General features: G+C 43.7%; 1 protein-coding gene across 12 annotated transcripts in view; it reads right to left on the bottom strand.

The window, feature by feature from the left end:
- Positions 1-22,735, bottom strand: part of GPR65 (G protein-coupled receptor 65) — a 145,605-nt gene that overhangs the window by 37,522 nt on the left and 85,348 nt on the right. For 3 of the 12 annotated variants that reach the window (XR_006705220.1, XR_006705219.1, XR_006705226.1), the window contains exons 4-5: positions 16,348-16,434; positions 15,798-15,861 (exon numbers count right to left, since the gene is read on the bottom strand). The exons of 1 other annotated variant lie outside the window; for it this stretch is intronic. The gene's annotated coding sequence lies outside the window, so the exon portion shown is untranslated. Of the gene's footprint in view, positions 1-14,094; positions 14,247-15,797; positions 15,862-16,347; positions 16,435-17,616; positions 18,504-22,735 lie in introns of those variants that run through there. 8 more of the 12 variants (XR_006705223.1, XR_006705230.1, XR_006705222.1 and 5 more) reach the window with 6 other exon arrangements.

Here is a 22,735-nt window from a genome sequence, read left to right as displayed (position 1 = left end):
ATGGAGGAGGAAACCTGGCAGGTCCCAGGCATGTCCTGCGGACTCCTTGGAGAGGGAATTTGGGGGCCCTGCATACAAAGAGTATGATCTTAAAGGGAAATAGGAAAGACCCTGGGTGGACATACCTCTTGCTTCAAAGAAGCTTTGCCTCCTTGGGATGGAAGCAGCTCAGCTCCGTTAACTCACCCAGAAATTTCTGAAACTGGAAAATGAAAAGGGTACAGAGTAGCTGACTTATCAGATACCAGTAGGGAAAGGAAGAACCAACCTGGTTTAACTATAAAATCCTCAAAAAGCTCTGAAATTGGGAAGAGGGTGGTGGTTCAGGGACTTCTAGAAGTGTGTATTTCCTATAAGAAAGAAGGGCTGAATGCTGTTTATGAAGGGATGAGATCCCTAGATTCTCTCTTCTTACTCCATACTTGTGGAGCAACCACTCTTCCTTCACCCAGGAAAGAAACTAAGCTTATTATCCATAAAGGGGGGAAAAGGGTCTATAGACCAGGAGCAGCCAGGCATAATTGAAGGCAGGGTGCCAAAGTGAAAATATGGGGTCTAGTTGAAATACGTCTATGGAAAACAGAGACCCCACTTCTAGTTTCATCTTTCTCCATTCTGTTTATGAACACTGGCATCCAGGCAGAAAATTGGAAGATCTTCTCTGGAAAATATAGTTGGATCTTCACAGTCAATGTGCCCTCCTCATCTGCTCAGAGCTTCTAGTCCACAGGAACAGACAACCAAAGATTAGCAGAAGTTTGAAGTAGACTTGTAATGATAAAAGCAATACGAAAAAAACATTCTGGAAGAAATTGTGAGTGAAAAACACTTCAACCAAAAAATATGCTCTAAGAAAGTTTTTATAAAGGATCCAGCACCCATTGCATGAAGAACAAACTGCCATAAAATAGTACTTTGAGAATATAAAAAGGCTTCTGAAAATGAAAAGCTTGATGTTAAAGAAGAAAATCCAATAAAGGGCCAGAAGAGAACACTGAAAAACCTCTTCAGAAAATAGAACAAAATGGCAAACATATAAAAAAAAATAGGAAACAAAATAATAAAACTAGCCTACATGGTCTAATATCTGAATATCAGGCATTCAGAAAGCACAGTAACAAAGAGAGTAATAGAATATAACCCACTAAATAATGTCAAGAAAAGTTCCTAAATGGAAAGACCTGAGTTCCCAGATTGAAAAGCTCACAGTATCCCAAAATATAAATGATAATAGATCCATAGTGATGTAACCCATGTAGAATTTATCTGAAGTCACTGTAGCATTGGAGAAAATTCTACAAACTTCTAGGAAGAGAGAGAAGGACCCCCCCTCCCCCCGGCCCCACACACACACCCAGAGAGAGAGAGAGAGAGAGAAGCAATAATAATAATAACAAAACCCCTAAATGAAAAGCACATCTCATGCAAAAGAATCACAATGACCAGATCCTTCTTAAAAGGAATAGCCACACTGGAAGCTAAAACATATTGGAGTCATAGCTATAAAATTCTGAAGGAAATAAAAATTTCCAATAAAAAATTTTGTACCCAGAGATGCTATTAATGAATGTGAGGCCAGAACAGATACATTTTCAGACATGAGGTCCTCAGAATTTTACTTCTCTATATAGCCCTTCTTGAGGGGATAAAAAAAAGCACCAAGAAATCAGAGGACATGTGGTGTTAGAGACAATGCTATGTGTCCCCTTATCCCAGCACACAGGAAGACTACATATCTTAGCATCCCTTGCAGCTATGGAGCCATATGACTGAATTCTGCCTACTGGAATGTGGGAGGAAGTGAGATGCCCCCCCACCCCCCAACTCCCAAATCAGGTCTGGCCCATCAGGTCTGGATATAAAAATATCAGAATGATCTTCTGGCTTCTCCTTCCTTTCCATGGTCACTTTGAGACCTTGTGTTCCAGGTGCTGTCTGGTGGAGAGCCACCTGATTTGCATTGGACTGACATGAACAAGAAGTAAAGACTTGTTGAGTCATTGAGATTTAGGGTTTGTCTTTGTAGCAACTAGTGTTGCAATTTCACTCATAGAAAGTGGGTGTTGAGGTAACAGGAGCTTGGCATTTGCTTAGTGGTTCAATGGTGAGTAACAAAGGAACTAATGTCAGAAATTAAGAAATGGGGACCCAAGTCACACAGTGACAAACATTTGATAAAATGATCACTTGCTGTGATGTGGGAGCTAGTGGCCCAAGAAGAATAGATTACAAAGAATTGAAGCGTTGGTGGGATCGGCCACACTGTGATCCATTTGGCAAGGAGTTGCCAGTGATAGATGGCCTTTGGAAATAATTGACTGGTGTGCAAGGAGAAATCACAAGGAATAAAAGGGGTACAGAAATTTGGGCCCAGAAAGTCATTTTCTTATAAAGCACAAAAGATAAGTGACATAGACTTACAGTAAAACTTCTCAGATAAAGTGACTTGGGCATGATGGTCCCATTCAAACCTGATGGCCTCAGTGTGGTGGTCATTGAACTTGGAGAGGAATGGGGAGGGAGGGAGGAGGAGGCAATGAAAAAGGTCTCTATATAGGAGGCAGCACCATGTTTAGAAAAGAACTTTAGGTACACTTGTTGCCTATGAATCTGATTGAAAGTGAATACCTCAGAAACTCCGGAGGCTCCTGAGGGAACTGTGTTGCCAAAGAAACCAGGAATTTGATTACTCCCTTCCCCCCAAAATCTTGGACCATTTGAAAATAATCCCTGCAGCCCAACCTCCACAACCAGAAGAGAGACTTCGCAGACTCTATACTTTCCTCCTGAAGGGACGCGCTTGCCAGCGCTCTGGTCAGATGGGAGAAAGGAAAACAAAAATCAGAGTCATTGGGAGAGCAGAGGAAAGGGTCACAGAGAGTAGCCACAGACCTTCCTTCCAGAGGCATCCGCAGGGCCCCATCCACAAATCTGCCTTGCCTCGGAGTGCTCAGAGGGATTTCCGAATTACTCTAGGGCAGTGATTGTTCTTCAACTTTTTTGGGAGAAGTACTTTTTGTCTCCAAGTTGCCCTTTTATTTTGGTGTTTCTACAACTGGTGATTTTTGTTTTTACTTCATACTTGTGAGATCAACAGGGCCAGAGCCAGTGGAGAGTACTGCTTTGGTTGTCTTGTCTACCTATTGGAAGAACGCTGAAATGGTTTGGTGCTCAGATGGGCAGACTTGGCAGACGTAATGCTAGGCATTTCCCACACCATTTCTTCTTCCTGGTGCACAGGAAGTCTACCTGCCTCGACCCCCCTCGTAGTCATAGGTCAGGGTTCCTATGACTGAGTTCTGGCCATTGGGAGGCAGGTAGAGGGAATGTAAACCATTTCCAGGCCTGGCTCTGAATAATCCCATATACACTCCTCCAGCTCCCTATTCCCCTTCATGGGCAACTTTGGAAGCATGTGTTAGAGACAGCGTAGTTAAAGAGTGCAGGCCCATACACCATAAGCGTGGCCACAACTGAGCGACTCTGTGACCTGACTGTACAACCATGAGGATACAAACGCATTGTGTAAAGCCTGAAAGGTCAAGGTTTGTGTTTGCCAGCACTTCTTACTCTCATACACATGCAACATTGATACTGAGAGTGGTAAGATGGCAGCAAAGCCATGTGAGATCCTCAGGACGAACGGTGAGAGCCACACGTAGGGGACCACTGGTCTAGCTCGGGCAGGTCTGAGGGCTCTGAGAGGCCTCCGCCGTAAGGTAAAACTGGTAGAGTATCTGGTATGAATGCCATTCAGGGGACCTAAGACTCTGCTAGAAAATTCGAGTTTGAATTACTGATGAGAATACAGAAATTAAGGGGTGTGAAAAATAAGTCACTCCAAGAAAAAGCAAGATTTGTGTTTACCGAAGGAAAAAAGAGTTACAGTTTGTTACATGCCTCACTTATAAATAGCATATAGAGTCATGATTTTATAGGCACCGACACGACCATGTTGGACAAAAGGGGATGGGGATGGAAAATGTGTGAGGTATTGGTGAGAGAAGGGGAAGAAAGGAGGAGATTTATTTTTCATATCCCGGAAGCCAGTAGATAATGCCTAAAACTCCCCAAATGCAGATACAGCAATAATAGTACATTATTTAGAGATATGCGTGTTTTCATACCGAAAGAATTGATTGAAAACAATCCCTTCTGAAATACTGTCATGTCAGAGAAGGAGAAAGAATTTTAAACCATTTTCAAGGGTTAATTTTGTGTGATAGTTGCCTTAATGGTAGCCATTCTTCACGCAGGCTATTAAGAGAAATGAACCTGGTTTCTGTAGAGGTATTAAACCCTACCTTCCTGTCCCCCACCCCCAACCCCGACAATCCAATGCCTCATTACCCTGTGTAGCTACATTGTCCCAATGTGTGATCTGCACAGGTGGCTCAAGAATGATGCTCCTATCCACAATTTCTTCTCTGATAAACCAAAAAAAATCACAACTATTATTCTTTCCTTTCTCTTCAGACAATGTTGCCTAACTAGTCATGGTGGATCAGCACACAGAAATATTTTTTTCTGTGGAAAACGTGTTCCCTGGTTTTCTTTCTCTCCCTACTTTTATTAAGTCAGGGGCCCACAGATTATGGCCCAAGGGCCAAATCTGGCCCATCACCTCTTTTTGGGTGGCCTGTGAACTTGTGTGGCTTCACATTTACCTCTCCTCCATTCACAGATATAAAGCATAAAAGGGGTAGTGAGAGGGGCGCCTGGGTGGCTCAGTCGGTTAAGCGTCTGACTCTTAATTTTGGCTCAGATCATGATCTCACTGTTTGGTAAGTTCAAGCCTCACACTGTGTTGGGCACAGGCGGCACGGAGCCTGCTTGGGATTCTCTTTCTCCCTCTCTCTCTGCCCCTTCCCCACTCGTGCTGTCTCTGTTTCTCTCAAAATAAAGAGAACTTAAAAAAAGAAAAAGTGGTAGTGAGACCAGAATCAGAGACTTTTAAATAAAGAGGACCAGGAGTTTTGTCTAGAAATAGATAGACGAAGTGCTCATTAATTAACTTCTCGAAGACCCAGTTGTATTATCTCCAGTGTGACAGTGCCTGTCACAGAGTGATAGTAAATGCTCATTGGCTTTCCATTCTAACATCCGACACGTAATAGGCTGTTGGCAAACATGTACATGCATGTCTGAATGAATGGGGGAACAGTAAATAGGTATCACCAAGCACCTGATACATGGGAAGCATGATGGGGGCTGGCATATAGAAAGTGATTCTTAGAATTCTTAAAATTTCATCAGATTAAAATATTTTGTGACGATGGTATTAATACACAATTATCAGTTAAATTGTGTGGCACAGACCAGTGCCTTCAAATTGGGGTACTCGGATCCCTGGGCATCTCTTTCCTGGCATTAAAAAGGTGTTCTTTCCCATCTTCCCCTTTCCATAGCCCATTTTCCGCTGCATCTAAGAAAGGTAAACACGTTACCGTTTCCAGTTCTTACTGTGACCCATGGCTTTGGGTTATACACCCCACTCCCCTCCAGCCCTGGGCCAGGGCACAGTCCATTTGAAATACTGACTTGAGGGAAGAGTCTCTTAATTGGTGAAATTAAAGACCACCCCCCAAAGCTTCCTCTCCTTTTATGTCTTATATGTATTTCTGTTAAAGACGAAGCATGGCATTGGAAATGGGGGATATTTGGGCCCCTACGGTTGTATTCTGCAATCAGAAGTACATTGACTCTAGGCCATGGACCTGACTTTCATGTAATTATCTGCTCTTTTATCACTGTCACTGAGAAATGCATAGCTGTTGAGAATTTGATGAAGATAGAGCAAAGAAAATATTGATAAGAAATAATAAAAGCTAAACATGGCTCTCTCCCTTGTGGTCACTCCCCCAACAGATTTCATGTAAGGGGTCCTTCTCAGTTGTTCTCAGTGCTTATCCCTGGGACAGGTCATTAGCTGGAAAGAAAGGTACCTATGAGTAGCCCAAGCAGAAGCGATCAGTGATGGTTAGTTAAAAAACAAAAATGTAACTGAAATATTTTCAGGAGCTATCAGATTTTCAAATTACCTTGGATAAAGCTTGTGGATAAAACTTTTGTGTGTCTCCTTTTAGTTTAAATCTGTATAATAATCCTGGCCTGCTTGTCTTACTTCAACTTATAAAATGTTTCATTCTGTCCATCTCCTGATAAGAAGTAGAAAACAGGATGGCGGGAGCATTGGTGAAACGTTGAAGCACATGGTCTTTTGTGGAACAGAGCTTTTTCTTTGCATAAATCATGTCCAATCACAATGTCTGATGACATTAATGGCATTATTTCTCAGTCTCACACCTTATTCTGTTTTCATTTTTCCTCTACTGTGTTCTCTATATTAATTGAGAATGTTTAGTTTTTCTATAAAAGGCGAGACAACAAATGGGATGGATAAAACCCACAAGTGTATAAAGCAAAGCAAGAAAGCTAGTAGTAGCTTATGAGATATGGGCCAAATTGATAGGACACGTTTGGGATAGATAATGGGCAAACAAAGAGCTTGTGAGGCACAGGCAGAATTGTTAAGTGTGTTAAGTATAGACAGTAAGTAACCTGTAAGGTGTGTTGAAGATGGAATAAGTGCAATGTGTGACAGAACAAATGTGTGTTACTTACAGATACAAAGACATGGGAAGACGAAATTATAAATAATGAGGATGCCACTTCTGGGCATCTTGAAACTGGCCATGCACCGGAGGTTCCCAGTATGGTCCTATTCTGGCCCCACTTGTGCTCTGCCCAAGAAACTCAGCCAAAACCCGGAGCTATCGAGCAGGCTAACTGCCAGGCTGTTGCCGTGGCCAGGCATCTGTGTTCTGAGTCTCTCGGCTGGTGTTTGTGTTGGCTCCAGGCACTTTCTGCCTGCTAAGCCCTCTTGTTCAAACCTCAACTCTGGTTTTCATAAGCCCACCTTCAGTGGGAGATACTGATGCAGGAAAGACAAGATGTAAATGTTGTGCGACCCAAGATTTAGGTAGTGTTGTTTTCCCATCCTGGGCTGCAGGACACTCGAGCCTTTCTTCCTGGGCCCCTTCCTGCATCAAGAAATATTAAAATTATATTTTCCTACAGCATTGGAAGAAAGACTAATATAATCCAGGCTGGATTATACTCTTTTCTTCTTCTTCTGATTTTAAAAAGAAGTTACAACAGTTTTGTGGGCCCCAAAAGTGTTGGGGGCCCTTAAGTACTATGTCCAAGGTGCCCGATGGAGAAGTTGCTTTGGTCCATCTGCTTGTACCCCATGCTAAGTGTGTTAGCCTACCCCATGTCTTTTTCTTGCTTCTCCTTGTGCTTCAAGTTGATCAAATCACAGCTTTGTGGGATTCAAGTATTTTAATTTGAATCTTTAATGTGATTTTTAAGGTTTAATGTGAACCTTTCTGTTCTGTGACCTTTGAGATAGCTTGCCTGAGAGCTAGTTGAGAGGTAGTTGGAAACTACCATTATGTCAAGGTAATTCCCTCCATGACATTCCCCAACGCCAAATATCTGCATACGGTATACACATGCATACCCTCCTGCTTTTTCCCCTGGGCTCCCTTCACAAAGAGCTTCTTATTTTTAACTATACATTAAATTTTGAACTGTTACGAGTTAATGAAAAACAGCAAATCGACTTATGCTTGACTTGATAACTTATAAAAATCCATAGACCGATGACATTAGATCTGCATAATTATAATCTTGACAACCTTTAGTAGTTTATCCTACAGTAGTGTAACCTTACCATTGCGATTTGTGTCTTTTTCAGCAGATTGTGTACATTAATGCATTTATTTGGATAAAAAGTTAAGTCAGAATTGTTGTCTTTTCCTGGCAGTCTGATTTGATTAACTTGACAAGGAGGACTGGTTTTGCTAACTAGGTTATGTGGCAGTTATTTTTCATAAATTGAGTGAGCTAAATATGCAACACCAAGGTTTTGACCATATATGTATTCTATGAATATCACATATATGTAATCAGAAAAGCATATTGAAATTAACATGTATTTTCATAGCATTTTCCAAGTATGTTGGATTAAACAAGATAACTAAAAAAAAAAAAAAAAAAGAATTCCAATGTGAACATGGCATCTGTCTTGGTGTAAACTGTTTCCCTCTCTGCATTTGGCCATGACCTAGTTTCAGAGCCTTCTGTGGTAAGGAAAATGACTACCAAAGATGTCCACATGCTAATCCTTAGAAACGGTGAATATGTTACACTACATGGCAAAAGGGATTTTACAGATGTAGTTTAGGTTACAGACCTTATGGTAAGGAGATAATTCTGGATTATTTAGGTGGGGCTGCTCTAATCACACAAGCCTTTAAAAGCAGTGAACTTTCTCCAGCTGGAGACAAAAGAATGTGACCAAAGAAGACAGAGGGATTTGAAGCACAAGAAGCATGTTACTCACTGTTGTTCGCTTTAAAGGTAAAGAGAACAGTGATCAAGGCTCTAGAAGCTGAGAGACGCCTCCTGATGACAGTCACCAATGATACCTCAGTCCTACAGCCAGAAATAACTGAATTCTGCCAACAACCTGAACGGGTCTGGAAGCACCTTCTTTTCTGAAGCTCTCACTGAATTGCTGAAGCTGGCTGACACTTTGATTTGGGTCTTGAGACCCGAGAGCAGAGGTGCCGGCTGAGCCCATCTTACCTACAGAACTGGGACATAACAGATTTGTGTTGCTTCAAGACATTAAATTGGTGATCTCTGTCACAGCAATAAGAGCAAAGGAATATATATCGTTCTAGCTTTCAAGAGAGTGCCACGCCTGCAGCTGGCCTGTTTATTGCTAATTTTCTATTCTATTCCCTCCGGGACAGTGGTCCTTACGGAAAAAAAAATGCAACTGTTTCAATCTCAGTCTTATTGTTATGCTCTAGTAGCATTTCTTTGAAATGAAACCTAACTCAAAAAGATTGGTTTTTAAAAGCCCTTTTAGGGGCGCCTGGGTGGCGCAGTCGGTTGGGCATCCGACTTCAGCCAGGTCACGATCTCGCGGTCTGTGAGTTCGAGCCCCGCGTTGGGCTCTGGGCTGATGGCTCAGAGCCTGGAGCCTGTTTCCAATTCTGTGTCTCCCCCTCTCTCTGCCCCTCCCCCGTTCATGCTCTGTCTCTCTCTGTCCCAAAAATAAATAAACGTTAAAAAAAAAAAAATAAAAGCCCTTTTATCTATCTCTCTATTATCTATCCATTTATTTTAGTGACCCAGGTGACTGGACAGGGTAATCATGGAGGGCTGCCTGGTCATAGAAGACCAACAGCTACAGCTCTGGGAAATGATCCCTTGACCCTGGACTCAACATAATGTAACAGAGGACTAGTTCCTTCATAAGGGACTGGGACACTACATTATTAAACAATCTTAGCTCCCAGCAGGTTATACATACTTCAGATTCCAGAAGAATATTTGGGAATTCTTTACTTCAGGTTTGAGTGTCATTCTTGAGTCCATTGCTGGTCCACGGTGGGAGGGAGGATTTGTGAGTGGTTCCTGTTTTATGCAATTCATTCCAGGCTTCTCCGTGGCCCCAAGTCCTATGTCCTAGGTCTTGTGGGCGGTCAGTTACATTCGGTTCTCTTACAGTGTACTGGGAACCTATCCCTTGTCTTGATCCCTGCTTGTAGCCAGCACTCCTCTATTGATTTCCTTGGTCCCAGGATCATACCTCAGGATCCCAGGAGCCTCCTAAGCCACTGTCTAGTCAGTCCTATAATATTCTCCTCAAAGAGAACAAAGTGGTGACAGTGAGTGAGTGAGGAGCAAGCAGTAAGATCTTCATATCCTTTGGGTAGAGAAGTGAGGCAAGCAGCCCTTCCGTATCGACAACATGAAAGTCCCATTTCCTAATCCCAGTGAATTATTCTCAAAGAGTCCTACTGTCTTGAGCTGAATGCCCAAAAGCTACTAATAGTATTCTAGCTTTGTTACATGTCATGACCCAAGACAAGACTTGGGAGGTAGAGAACAGAACTACGAGCGGTTAAGGGAGTGTGGAGAGAGAGAGGCCATGTGGACAGAGAAGAACAGTGATCTTCAGTTAGCAGAGGCAGTCAGCCCGTGGCAACCCCAAGGGAGGAAACTGGGGGGAGAAATGCGCTGACTTTACTCTGCTTCTTCTACCTTGTATCTCCTGCAGGGACTCCCTAGTAGCTATACTCTAGCCAGAAGCTAGAGTTAGGAAAAGTTAACCCTTGCATGTGATCTACCCACGTTAGCTTTGCAAGGCACAGAGCAGCTTGGAGAGTGGATCTGGAGATACAATGGAGCATATCTAGCAGCTCTGAATAGTATGGTGCTAGAGACCACACCCCAGTTTGGCTCACTGGGTAAGACCTGAAGTCCTGTAGGAGTAGGGGTTCAGAGGCCAAGAGAACAGGGGTGCGGTAGTGGCTATGCTTTTAAGGAATCTAAAAGCCTTACTCCAGAGTGCTAGGTTTGAAGAAACTGACAAATGGCATCGCAGGTCACGGTCCTGGGGCACTGAGGGACATCCTGATAACTACCCCGATTCCAGAGGACATGTCTGTGTTAACTTCAGTGAGACCCTCATTTAGGACTATGGCACTCAGGTCCCCTGAAAACTGTGTGTGTGTGTGTGTGTGTGTGTGTGTGTGTGTGTGTGTGTGTGGACAAGCACGCATACTCACAGCAGTCAACACTGGAAAGTCAAGGTGTGGAGGGTACGAGACACCTTTTAGTAGTATTGTCTTGTTCCTAAATATTTTACTCTGGGAACAGCCCTGGATCTATAGGAGCTGGTTTCTCACAGCTACATATGTACTAAACGACACTACCCCTTAGCTACAGCTGAGTGATTCAGGAATGGGTACCTGACCTATGTCAAGGCAGTTTGAATCCTTTCCTAGTATCTTGCTAACTGGAGGATAAAAAATAAGCTTTCTAGTCCAGGGGAAGAAGGCATTATTAAATGGGACACTCAGCAACTGGCGGATGCCCCATTTCCTGCCACATAGGAGAAGTCCTCCACTTTGAGAAGAAACAGTCTACCCAGGAGAAGTAGAGGCAAGACAGAGTCCAGGAAGTGCTCAGTTTCAGTTGCTCTTGACTTCCAGCTGCACCTCTGCCTTTGCCATTTGATTGTTCAATTCTTTAGTAATGTAAGTTGCCCCACTATTCTTTCAATAAATACCTTTTTGTGGGGGCGGGGGAGGCGGGCTCAAACCTTGCTTAAAGTTAAAGAGCCCTTTCTAATAGAGCTGATCGAGCGGATCGTTCATACTGATCCCACCACGTGGGGAAAAGATTGCATGCAGTAAGGATCAAACGTAAGGAAGTCGGAAGCTAGAGAGATCCTCATGGACAGGGGGGCAAGATGAAAAGCCTGATTAAAGCTTGGACTCAGAAGGACGGGGAGGATTCTTTGTTGCAGAATATTCCAGGCAAGGAGAACAGCATGTGCAAAAGGGTGGTGGTTCCGATTGCAAAGATAAATTTCCGTGGCCAAGAATAGTTGAAGTCAAAATGTGTGCAGGGGGAGACAAGGTGGAAAAGGAACTTAGCTGTCGAGGACCTTGAATGCTAGGGGAAGGAGTTTGTGGTTTTTGAACATGAAAGTGGTATCCCAGAAGCTGTATTTTAGGCATATTGACCGACCCGGTAGTGTGCCAGGTGAGCTGAAGGGTGTAAGAAGTGGTGTTAAATGGCCTGATCATCCTGAGATGGCCAAGGGCCTGGACCAGAGCAGTAGAGGTGGGAACGGAGAGGGAGGCGGTGGGGGGTGTCGTTCGTCTCTGTACCCTTCACGTTCCTTTGCGGAGTGACTGGCATCTAGAAGGTCCTCCCCAAATTCTTGTTAATAAGTAATGAGTTCTAGTCAAGTAATGTTCTATCCACATTATCATCATAGGCTCTAATATCTATGTATGTAAGACTAGAACTTTAAAATAAACCGTATTGTTGAATTATTGAGGACACTTGGTCTGGTTATTTTAGCTGTCACTGAATTTCAGTAGAACCTGAGGTAAATTAATTAGAGCAATACCTGTGCCCTATTGTTGAGAACCTATCATTCCCTTTATTTTTTTTTATTTGTATGTTAAATATTTTTAATGTTTATATTTGGGAGACAGAGGGCGCAAGTGGGGGAGGGGCAGAGAGAGAGGGAGACACAGAATCTGAAGCGGCTCCAGGCTCTGAGCTGTCAGCACAGAGCCCGACGCGGGGCTCGAACCCACAGACCGTGAGATCATGACCTGAGCTGAAGTTGGACACTCAACCGACTGAGCCACCCAGGCGGCCCCCAATCATTCCCTTTATATCCCAGCAAAAAATCAGGTGCTGGAGGAAAGCTTGTTCACGTGGCTTTTAGAAACTCGCTTTCCTTGCATGTTTGAAATCTACTGAGGCCATTCTATTAAAGAATCCTCATTTCATAAGAAAATACAATAGCTTCAGCCACTTAAAATGTTAACTGGTATTCTACAACCAAAACATTTATTAGTCTGATGTAGAATATGAAATTTTCCTTTGCCTTATAACTTCTCTTTAGAGAAAATGGCCAGACCAAAGAGCCTTAGTAATGATGCAGGAAGACAGAGCATTAAAATGCCTCATATATTCCACGGGTCTCCTATCTTAAGTACTATGTTTTCAGTACTTCATGAATCTCTCTCCTTTTATTAAGTGGGAGACACTGTTCTCCCACTGTGCGTGTCTTCATTTTTTTTTTAATATGACATTTGTTGTCACTTTGCATTCCATACAACACCCAGTGCTCATCCCAACAGGTGAACGTGCGTGTCTTCCTAACTTCCCATTCACTGATGTCGTATTAGTAGCTTGAAATTCTGGTGGGATTAGCAAATAGTATAAATCAGGTCTTCTGGGGCACCTGAGTGGCTCAGTCAGTTGAGCATCCGACTCGTGATTTTGGTTTGGGTCATGATCCCAGGGTCGTGGGAGTGAGCCCCACATTCGGTTCTGTGCTGAGTGTGGAGCCTGCTTAAGATTTTGTCTCTCTCCCTCTGCCCCTGCCTGCCCCCCCCATAATAAAAAAAAATTAAGTCAGGTCTTTTATTTATATTCTTGGTTGTCTAGACCCAGAGGCTGGCGAACTATGGCCTGTGGGCCTTCAATCTGTTTTTGTAAATTAGGTCTTAGTGGAATACAGACCCATCCATTTAGTTTTAATGTTTATTCATTTTTTTGATAAAGGCAGAGTGCGAGTGGGGGAAGGGCAGAGAGAGAGGGAGACACAGAATCTGAAGCAGCCTCCAGACTCTGAGCTGTCAGCCCAGAGCCCGACGCAGGGCTCGAACCCATGAACTGTGAGATCATGACTGAGCCAAAGTCAGATGCTTAACCGATGGAGACACCCAGGTGCACCCAGGCCCATCCATTTAATATGCATATTGTCTATATGGCTACTTCCAGGAGACAATGGTAGAGTTGAGTAGTTGCAAGAGAAAGCATACAGCCCACCAAGCCGAAAATACTTACCGTGTGTCCCTTTAACAAAAGTTTGCTGATCTCTGGTCTGGACTTAAAAAGTGATGAGGTAAATGCTAATAATCAAGATTAAACTTAAGAGCGGGCTGTGTTCAGGGCAGAGAGAGAGAGAGAGAGAGAGAGAGAGAGAGAGGAGGGAGAGAATCCCAAGCAGGCTTTATCTGCACTGTCAGCACAGAGCCTGACGTGGGGCTCAAACTCACAAACCGTGAGATCATGACCTGAAATCAAGAGTCGGATGCTTCACTGAGTCACCCAGGCGCCCTGACTCTTACAATTTATGATGAAAGTACAACGTATAATATACATACCTCTTTTTCTTTTTTTTTGGAGAGCCAGTTGTTAAGCACTTACGAGCACGTCTCTGGACAGACCCGGGTAAGGTCAAGTAGGTCGTTTAGCCTCTCTGAGCCTCGGTGTCCATGTCTGTAGCGTGTCATAGTAAGAAGATACTAGTATTATCCACTAGACAAGGGATCAGCACATATTTTCTCTAGAAAGAGCCAGCTAGTAAACATCTTTGGCGTTGTGGGCTAGCATGTGGTTTCCCTCACAAGGACTCAGCTCTTGTCACCGTAGCACGAAGGCAGCCCTAGAAAATGTATAAATGAATGGGTACGATTGTGTCTGATACAATTTTATTTAACAGGCGGCGGGCTGGGTTTGCCGCTGAGCGATGATTTGTTGGATCCCGTGCAAGATTATACGCTTCCCGAGAGTGGGAACTGTATTTCTCGTGATGAGACTTGTGTCCTTAGAACTTGGCACGGTTCCTGGCACACATGGCAAGAAATCAATAAATATGTGTAAATACAAAAACAGCCACGAAAATGAAGCGGCGAATGCCACCTGCACCAAGACGGCTAGTGCTCGCCAACAGGATGCTGAACAAAAGAAGCCGGAGACAAGAGAGTGCCTGCTGTATGCATCCATTTCTACAAAGTGCAAGAGCAGACAAAACAGAACTCCTCCTTCCAGTCAGGATGGGATAACAGACTGAACTGATCCCTCCCACCACAAGCAACGGAAAAAAAGCAGGTAGCATGTATGATTTAATGATGTATGACCCTGGGCCAAGAGGGCAGCACTGGTCTGTGGTCTCTGAGAATAGGGGAAAGGAATGAGGCATCCAGACACAGCCTGATGGTCTTTCTGAGTGCTGGACACGGGGACAGGAATTTTTTTTTTTAATGTTTATTTATTCTTAGAGAGAGCTCGTGTGCACAAGCAGGGAGAGGGGCAGAGAGAGGGAGGCATGGAATCTGAAGCAGGCTCCAGGTTCCAAGCTGTCAGTACAGAGCCAGACACGGGGCTCGAACTCACGAACTACGAGATGATGACCTGAGCGGAAGTTGGACGCTTAACTGACTGAGCCACCCAGGTACCCCCAGGGACAGGAATTTGGAAGTGCCGATGTGGCTGTAATTTGGAGAGGAGGGAAGTAAGTGAACAGAGCCCCAGAGAGTATCTTCGTGTTTCTGGCTGGGCGCTAGCCTGCACCTGAGTGAGAGGAGACGACCCTAGGCCGCGGAAGGAACCATACCATCTGACTCAGCAATTCCTGTCTTGGGCTGCTATTGATATTTGTGCACAAGTTTTCTGTGGACACAGGTTTTCACTTCTCTGGGATACATACCTAGAGTTGGCATTGCCGAGTCCAATGGTAACTTTATGCTTGACAACACGATTTGCTACGGAACTAGTTTCCAAAGTGGCTCCACCCCCTTGCCCGCACCTGCTATTGTCTGTCTCTTTGACTGTAGCCATCCTAGGGGGTGGGAAGTGACCTCTCCCTGTGGCTTTGATGTGTATTTGATTTTTTTTATTTTCCTGATGGATAGTGATGTTGTGTAATTTTTCCTCTGTTTATTGGCCATCTGTAGATCCTCTTGTATCACCATCTATTTTTAAAATAAAGTTTTATCAAAACATAGCCATGCCTTTCGTTTACACATTGTCTAGGGCTGTTTTTGTGTTACAAACACCAAGCTGAATAGCTGCAAGGGAGACCACCTGGACTGCAGAGCCTAAAATCCTTCTGTGTGGCCCTTTATGGAAGGAGTTTCCTGACCCCTGCCCTAGACCACAGGCCTGAACGATTGTAGGGTTTAAAACCCCATTTCAGTTTTCCAGTGACTGGTTATTTTCTGGAATGAAGCATGATCAGTGCTACAAAATGGAACGTCCTAGGTAAAGTGGCACAGCTGGTCACCCTGGCCACTGCACAATACATGTTTGCTGAATGAATAAACAAAACAACTGCTTGCCACTTTGAAAGCAAGCATCATGGAAAAATATTCCTAAAACACAAAAAAGATTCTTACCTAAGGCTTTCTCTTCCTGGATTGGAGTGGAGGGTCTGTTGAAGCATAAAGAAAAAAGAAAGATCTAAAGGAGAAACCACAAAATAGGTAAGTTGGAGGCCACCCCCAAGAGTCACAATAACCCTTGCAATATTAGAAGGTGGGACCCTAGCTCTGTGGTCCAGTTGTGTCATTAGCCTTGACTCATGGATTAGTTTTCTATTGCTACATAAACTCCCACAAACTCAGTTGTTTAAAGTAAGACCCGGGGGAAGTTCTTTGGAAACAGCCAAATAACAGTCTCTGAGAGTCTTCTCTATAAAAGCAATGGGGACATTAGCAAAAATTGTCCAAATTAACTTTTTCAGAACTCTGTAAAATTAACCAAAGGCTTGCAATGATCTAAGGAGAATTCAAGAATACCAGCTAATCTTGGCATGAACAGTGAACTGTAGGCATTTTAAAGTGCCCTATTTCCACCTTCCATTCCCAAGCTCCACGGAAGCTTTGAAAACCAACAGCTTTGCAAACCTTGTAACTAGGAATACCTAGTTACAGCCGGAAGCCTCACCTCCACTCGAAGGGGCTGAAAAAGTTTGGAGGTTTCCAAGAGTCTCTCCCCAGAGAACTGTCACTATTTGACCTGTCTGGTAGTTCCCTGAAAAAAAAAAAAAAAAAAAAAAAGTCAAAGTATTTGAATAGAACATTCCTCTAAAGAAGATACAGAAATGGTCAAAAGCCCATGAAGAAATACTCAGCAAAGGGGCGCCCGGGTGGCTCAGTCAAGTGTCTGACTCTTGATTTTGGCTCAGGTCATGATCTCAAGGCCCCTGTGGGGTTCCATGCTGAGCTCAGAGCCTGCATGGGATTCTCTCCGCACCCCCCGCCCCCTCCCCCTCCTCTGTGTGGCCCTTTACAGAAAAAAAATTTTTTTCAGAGCAGCACACACGTGTTCTGTCTCTCAAAAAACAAAAACAAAAACAAAAACCCACAAGGAGATAACACTTTACCTCCACTAGCCAGACAATTAACAAGCGTTGGCAACTCCCCCACCACCAGAAAAAAACCCCACAAAACACACAAAAACAAGGGTTGTCAAGGATGTAGGCAAATTGGAACCCTCACACATTGCTGACAGGGTTGTAAAATGTGGCAGTCACCTTAGAAAACAGTTTGGTAGTACCTCAAAGTTATTCTTTGACCCAGCAATCCCAATCTAGGTATATACCCTAAGGGAAATGAGAAGCCATGTCCATGGGAAATTTGTACACAAATCCTAATAGCATTTATTCATAATAACTAAAAAGTGGGAAACATCCAAAGGCCCATTAACTGATGAATGGATACACAAAATGTGATACACTCACACGATGGAATATTATACAGCCCTAAAAGGGATAAAATCCTGGTAACACGCTGCACCGTGGGTAGATCCTTGAAAACAACATGCTACATGCAAGCAACCAAATACAAAAGGTTACATACTGTAGGACTCCACTTACAGGAAATAGCCAGAAAAGACAAATTCATGGAAACAGACAGTACATCAATGGTTTCCAGGGACCAGAAGGATGGAGAGGACTGCTAACGGGTACAGAATTTCTTTTTTGAGTGATACAAATATTCTGAAACGAGACAGTGCTCCGGCTGCCCATCTCTTTGTCTACTGAAAACTCTTGAATTGTACACTTCAAAATGGTGAATTTTATAGTGAGGCATGTGTCAATAAAGCTGATAAAGCAAGCACCCATTTATCCGCTCTCAGTGCTGTAGGTCAGAATTCCCGCACGGATGGCTGGGTTCCAGCTCAAATGAAGCTGGTGTTTGGCTGTGTTCTCACCTGGAGCACAGAGTGCTCTCTCAAGCTCATTCCTGTCGTTAGCAGAATCCAGTGTCCTCCAGCAGCCGAACCGAGGTCCCTGTTCACTTGCTAGCTGCCAGCAAGGGGCTGCTGGCCACTTCTGCAAGCCCCAGCCTCCCTTGTTGTGTCCCCCTCCATTTTCAGGCCAGCAGTGATGCTTGACGGAATACTTCCTGTGCTTTAAATCCCTGACTTCGGTTCCCAGCTGGAGAAAAATTCTGCTTGTAAAGGGCTCACATGACTCGCTGGGTTTCTGTCTTAAAGGTTCGCCAACTTGGCGCTTGATGTTTTAATTACACCTGTAAAATGCCTTCAAGGCAGGACCTATAACGGTGTTTGAATGAGTACTCAGGACACTAATATATTTGCGTGATCTTTAGAATTCTGCCTACCACAGCCCATATCTATGGTCATTCTGCTTGGGGTGGAGGTAACCGTGACCCTTCATGTACCTCAAGGTTCCATGTTGCTAAAATTGTGTCCAGCATTTTGATCTCTCCAACTGGCCCATCTGTTAGGAATAGTTCACAGGAACATCGGGTGTTGTTCTGTTCCAACCTTGGCCTCAAAGGGTCAGTGTGATGCCTTATGTGAGTTGAAATACCTCTGTAGGAGGGTCCACTGGGGGGCTACCAGTGGTGGATCTGCAGGCCGCATGGCCGGTGATGATTCCAGCTATCGTGGGGTTTCTCCTCTGGCGAAGGGCGAGCTGGGGAGGAGTAGCGTCCAGCCCTGTCAATGCGGCCTTGAGTTGGTGTCCTATCTTCCTCTTTGTGATCACTGCCATTTCAGGCTGGTGAAAACCCCAGACTTAACCTTCAGGTACTGAGTGTTCACGGTGGTGTGGTGGAGGTTGTCTGGAGGCACTGGTGGGGGCCATAAGTAATAACTTATGATAAGAAGCATCACACGGATACAGAGAAAAGAGAAGTTACATTTTTCCAGCACAGGATCAAAAGAGGGTAAACCAGAGGCCTGGGTACTCTGTTTTGTTTCTTTTATATCACTCCCTAAAAGGATACCGGCAATACGCGATAAATACGAGTGGAACGAGGAACTGAGTGAGGGCTATTTCCAGGGCCTGATTGTGCCTGGTCTATAAAAGTGTCAAAGGCCTATTTCCTTTTAAATTGTTTTCCTGGAGTCAAAATGCAGATGATCTCCTCCAGTTTATGACTAATAGTGGATTTCATTATTCATGGGTTAGCACAGTCCCTGAGTCTGCAGAAGGTTAGAAGACCAGGGACACATCAATTCTGCTCCACTCGGAGCCCGAGAAAGATGACTGATAGGCGGGCCGGCTGCTCTCCAGGTCCTCACTCCCAAAGCCTAATCTTTCCATACGGATGCTGAACAGGCCTTGGGCAATTTGAGTGAGGCTCCCAACGAATCTTTTCTCCCTCAGAATAATCAAATTTTGAGAATGTGCTATAGGAAAGAGCTGTCACGTCCCATTAGGTTAGCTCTGTGACTTGCACGGAAATTGTCAGGTAACTCAATTGCCGTAGTCCAATCATTTACAGGCATAATTTAGTTCACTTAGAGTTAATGATTAATAACATGTCCTGTTTGGAGCTGTGGAAAGCAAGCAAGGAACTGTGGTGCATCTGATAGTTCACAGGGGCTGCAGAAGCAGACTGCTAGGGTTAGAATAGGCATCCAAAGACTGTGATATCAGAGGAATGCTTATGATTAATTTAAATTATACAATGCTCTATAGTTCACAAAGCAATGTCACTTATGGTCTGTCTTGATTCTCAAGGCAATGTATAAGGTCAGTATCATTATCATCTCCATTTATAAGTGCAGATACTAAGGATCAGAGGCAGTGCCTCATTCAAGGTCACTTGGCTGGTTTGTAATAGAGTAGAATGAGAAGCTGAAATTAAACTCCCATTATGGGTGGAATTGTGCACCCCCTCAAAAGATATGTCCCAAGTCGTAACTCCTAGCATCTCAGAATGTGACCTTATTTGGAAATAGGGTTGTTGCAGATCAAATTAGTTGAGATGAGACCATACTGGAATAGGGTGGACCCTCAATGCAATATGACTGGTGTCCTTATAAGAAGAGGAGAGAGACACAGAAGATACATGGCCATGTGGAGACCCAGAGACACAGGGAGAAGGTCATGAGAAGATGGAAGCAGGGACCAGAGTGATGTGTCTACAAGCCAAGGGGTGCCAAGGATCGCTGAACATCAGTGGAAGCTAGGACAAGCACGGAACAGATTCTCTGTCACAGCCCTCGGAGGGAATCAACTCTGCTTGGGCTTGCAAGCCTCTAGAACCGTGAGAAAGAAATTACTGTTGTTTTAAGTTACCCTATTTTTAGTACTTTGTTATGGCTGCCTTGGGAAGCCAATATGGATCGTAAGAATAATAAAAGTTTCCATTTCTCTAGACCCTGGGTGTGGCCCAGATGCATACTAGTATGGGGTCTTCTAGAAACTCTTTAAGATGTATTATTATCAGTGACCTTTTTGTGACTTAACTGAGTCAAATAAGCACAGAGGTGGGGCAGGCCTGAATTTAAAACTGTGTCCTGCCCACGATGCCCCTGAGCCACGAGAGTGTCCAGAACGTTTGTGGCAGTGTTGGGGCAGTGCTCCTCAACCCTCTTGGGCTTCTCCTTTATTTGGGTTCTTTCAGGGACCACTGACTCAGTTTGAACTCCACCACGCTAACTTGTATCCTTTTGTTATGAATAACCACAAAACAGTGCCTGACCCCCAGAAAAAGCTCAGTATTTGTTCTTTGGGGAACAGGGAATAAAAGCTCCTTAACCTGTTACAGTCCATTGAAATTCACAAAGGATTTTCACATCGATTCTTTAATTAGATTGTTTACAAAAATAGCTTGAAGGACGCTTTAAGTGTGTTCCTGTCTTTTTCCTTTCTTTCCAACTTTTTAAAGAAGATTTTGCCATGTCATCAACCAGATAGTAAGCTTCTAGGAGGGAATGGATATTTTCTTTTCTTTCTCCTTGAATAATACTGGTTCTTGAATGGGTTTCACTGGATCTAGACTTATGGTCTTGAAATGATCACCCAGACCATTCTGAAAATGATTATACAGAATGAATTGGAGAATCTCTATATAAAAATTAAAAATAGAACTCCCAATTTTTATCTCCCAAATCATAGAAGCCATTACCAACTCTTCCTGAATGTTGCTGTGATCCATTTAAAAATTCTTTCCCTGCTTTACTAGACTGTGAGGTGATCCCAGCCGTCACTATTCCCTTTGGACTATGAGACTCGGGGAGAAGGAGGGATCAGCCTTTCAGTTCAGTGCTCTGTAGTTCCTGGGGTCCTGGAAGATGAGAGGGCTCTTCCCAGAGTATCACAGGCTAGGACCGCCTTTCCAGAGTCCATGAAATGCCATGGCCATGTTCTTATCATGTTCTTGGGTGACCACTAAATTCCTACCCATTTTAGCATCTTATTTATGTTCAATTTCCTCCCATATTAGTTTTCCTGATGTTTTTGTCTGGCATAGATGCCCCAGGCAACTTATTCAAAGTTGAGGTAGGGAAGCCTGAATGGACCGTTTCAGATTTTTAGTGACACAAAAGATGTTCAGTATAATTCCACTAAGTAAAAGGAAGGGGCTAAAAATATGCGTAATGGGATCCCAGTTTTTAATTTTTCTTTCTGCTATTACAGAGGTGTGACTTCGAACAAGTTACCTATCCTCCATGAGTATCAGTTTTCTTAGATGTGCACAATAGCATGTACCTCGCAGGGTTAATGGGAGGGTTAAGAGTGGTGCATTTGACAATCTTTAACAAACTTTGATGAGTGATACCTTGTGTTAGTTTACTAGGAGTGTCACAACAAATACCATAGACTGAGTGCCTTAAACAAGAGAGATTTCTTTTTTACTCACAGTCCTGGAAGCTGGAAGTCCAAGACCAAGGTGTCACAGGGTTGTTTCTTTTGAGGCCTCATCTCCTTAGTTTGCAGAAAGCCGCCTTCTCCCTATGTCCTCTCCTCGCCTCTCTGTGTTTGTCTGTGTTCTGACTTCCTCTTTTTATAAGGAGACCAGTTGTATAGGATTACGACCTCATTTAATGTAATTGCCTCTATAAAGGGCCTATCCCCCAATACAGTCACATTCTGAGGTACTGGGGGTTTTGGAGTGCTGGGGACACACAACTCAGCCCGTAAGCATACCTCCTGCACAGCCCACAGTCCACTTCCACGAGGCTCCTGCCGTCTTCTTCCAGCACCTGCGGAAGCTAGTTCCTTCTGCCTGGAGCGTCAGATCAGCCTCTTTGGCAGGTCCAGCATCCAGCCCTTCCTCCCTTCTGAAGTTCAGCTCAAATGTAAGAATCTTTAGGAAGCATGTTTGGATCCCAACCTTAAGGAATTCATCTCTCCCCCTCCAGGACCCTGAGCTTTTTTCTTGCATCCGTATCAGAGCAATGCTGTCCCATATTTACTTCTGCATCCCCATAGGCCTGAGACAGGATCTGGCACATAGTAGGTTTTCAGGAAATAACCAGGTGAACTGCACTGAATGTCCGTCAGTGATACCAATGCCTTCCCTTTGTCTGACAAAGCTGAGAAATGCCTTCATTTGACTGGTAATGGAGCATTCTGAGGGGGACAGACCGGAGCAAAGAGCACGGTCCCAATGAGCCATTAAGACACATGGAATAAATAAGTTCATTGATCTTCCTTCTTGTTTATTTCATGTCTAAGAAGCCTATCTTAGGGTGTGTTTGAAGCAGCCTAACATTCATGGATGCTGACATGAATGTTAAGTGACTTTCCTGATTTATAGATAGACTTTGAATTTTTAATCAATATAGGAAAAGCTATTTTGCCCAGGAAGTCTGGTGTATCATGTGGAGTGATTATTTAAACGCCTTGTGTAGGAGGATAAATAGTGCAAAAAGGAAAGTCTGCTGTGAAAATGTGCAGAGATTATTTAAGCAGGGCTGTGTTTTTAAATGTATGGAAATGCATACACATACATTTTTTTCTGTCCCAACAATTTAATTTAAAATGGACTTCCTCTGGATACTGAGGATTATGGCACAACTAAAAGAGTGGCTATGTGGAATTATCCTCACCTCAAGGACGTTCCCT

The sequence above is a fragment of the Leopardus geoffroyi genome, chromosome B3 (genome assembly GCF_018350155.1).
Source record: "Leopardus geoffroyi isolate Oge1 chromosome B3, O.geoffroyi_Oge1_pat1.0, whole genome shotgun sequence".
Taxonomy (NCBI): domain Eukaryota; kingdom Metazoa; phylum Chordata; class Mammalia; order Carnivora; family Felidae; genus Leopardus; species Leopardus geoffroyi.
The sequence above is the reverse complement of the archived record's forward strand: the minus strand, read 5'-3'. Positions and strand labels throughout refer to the sequence as shown.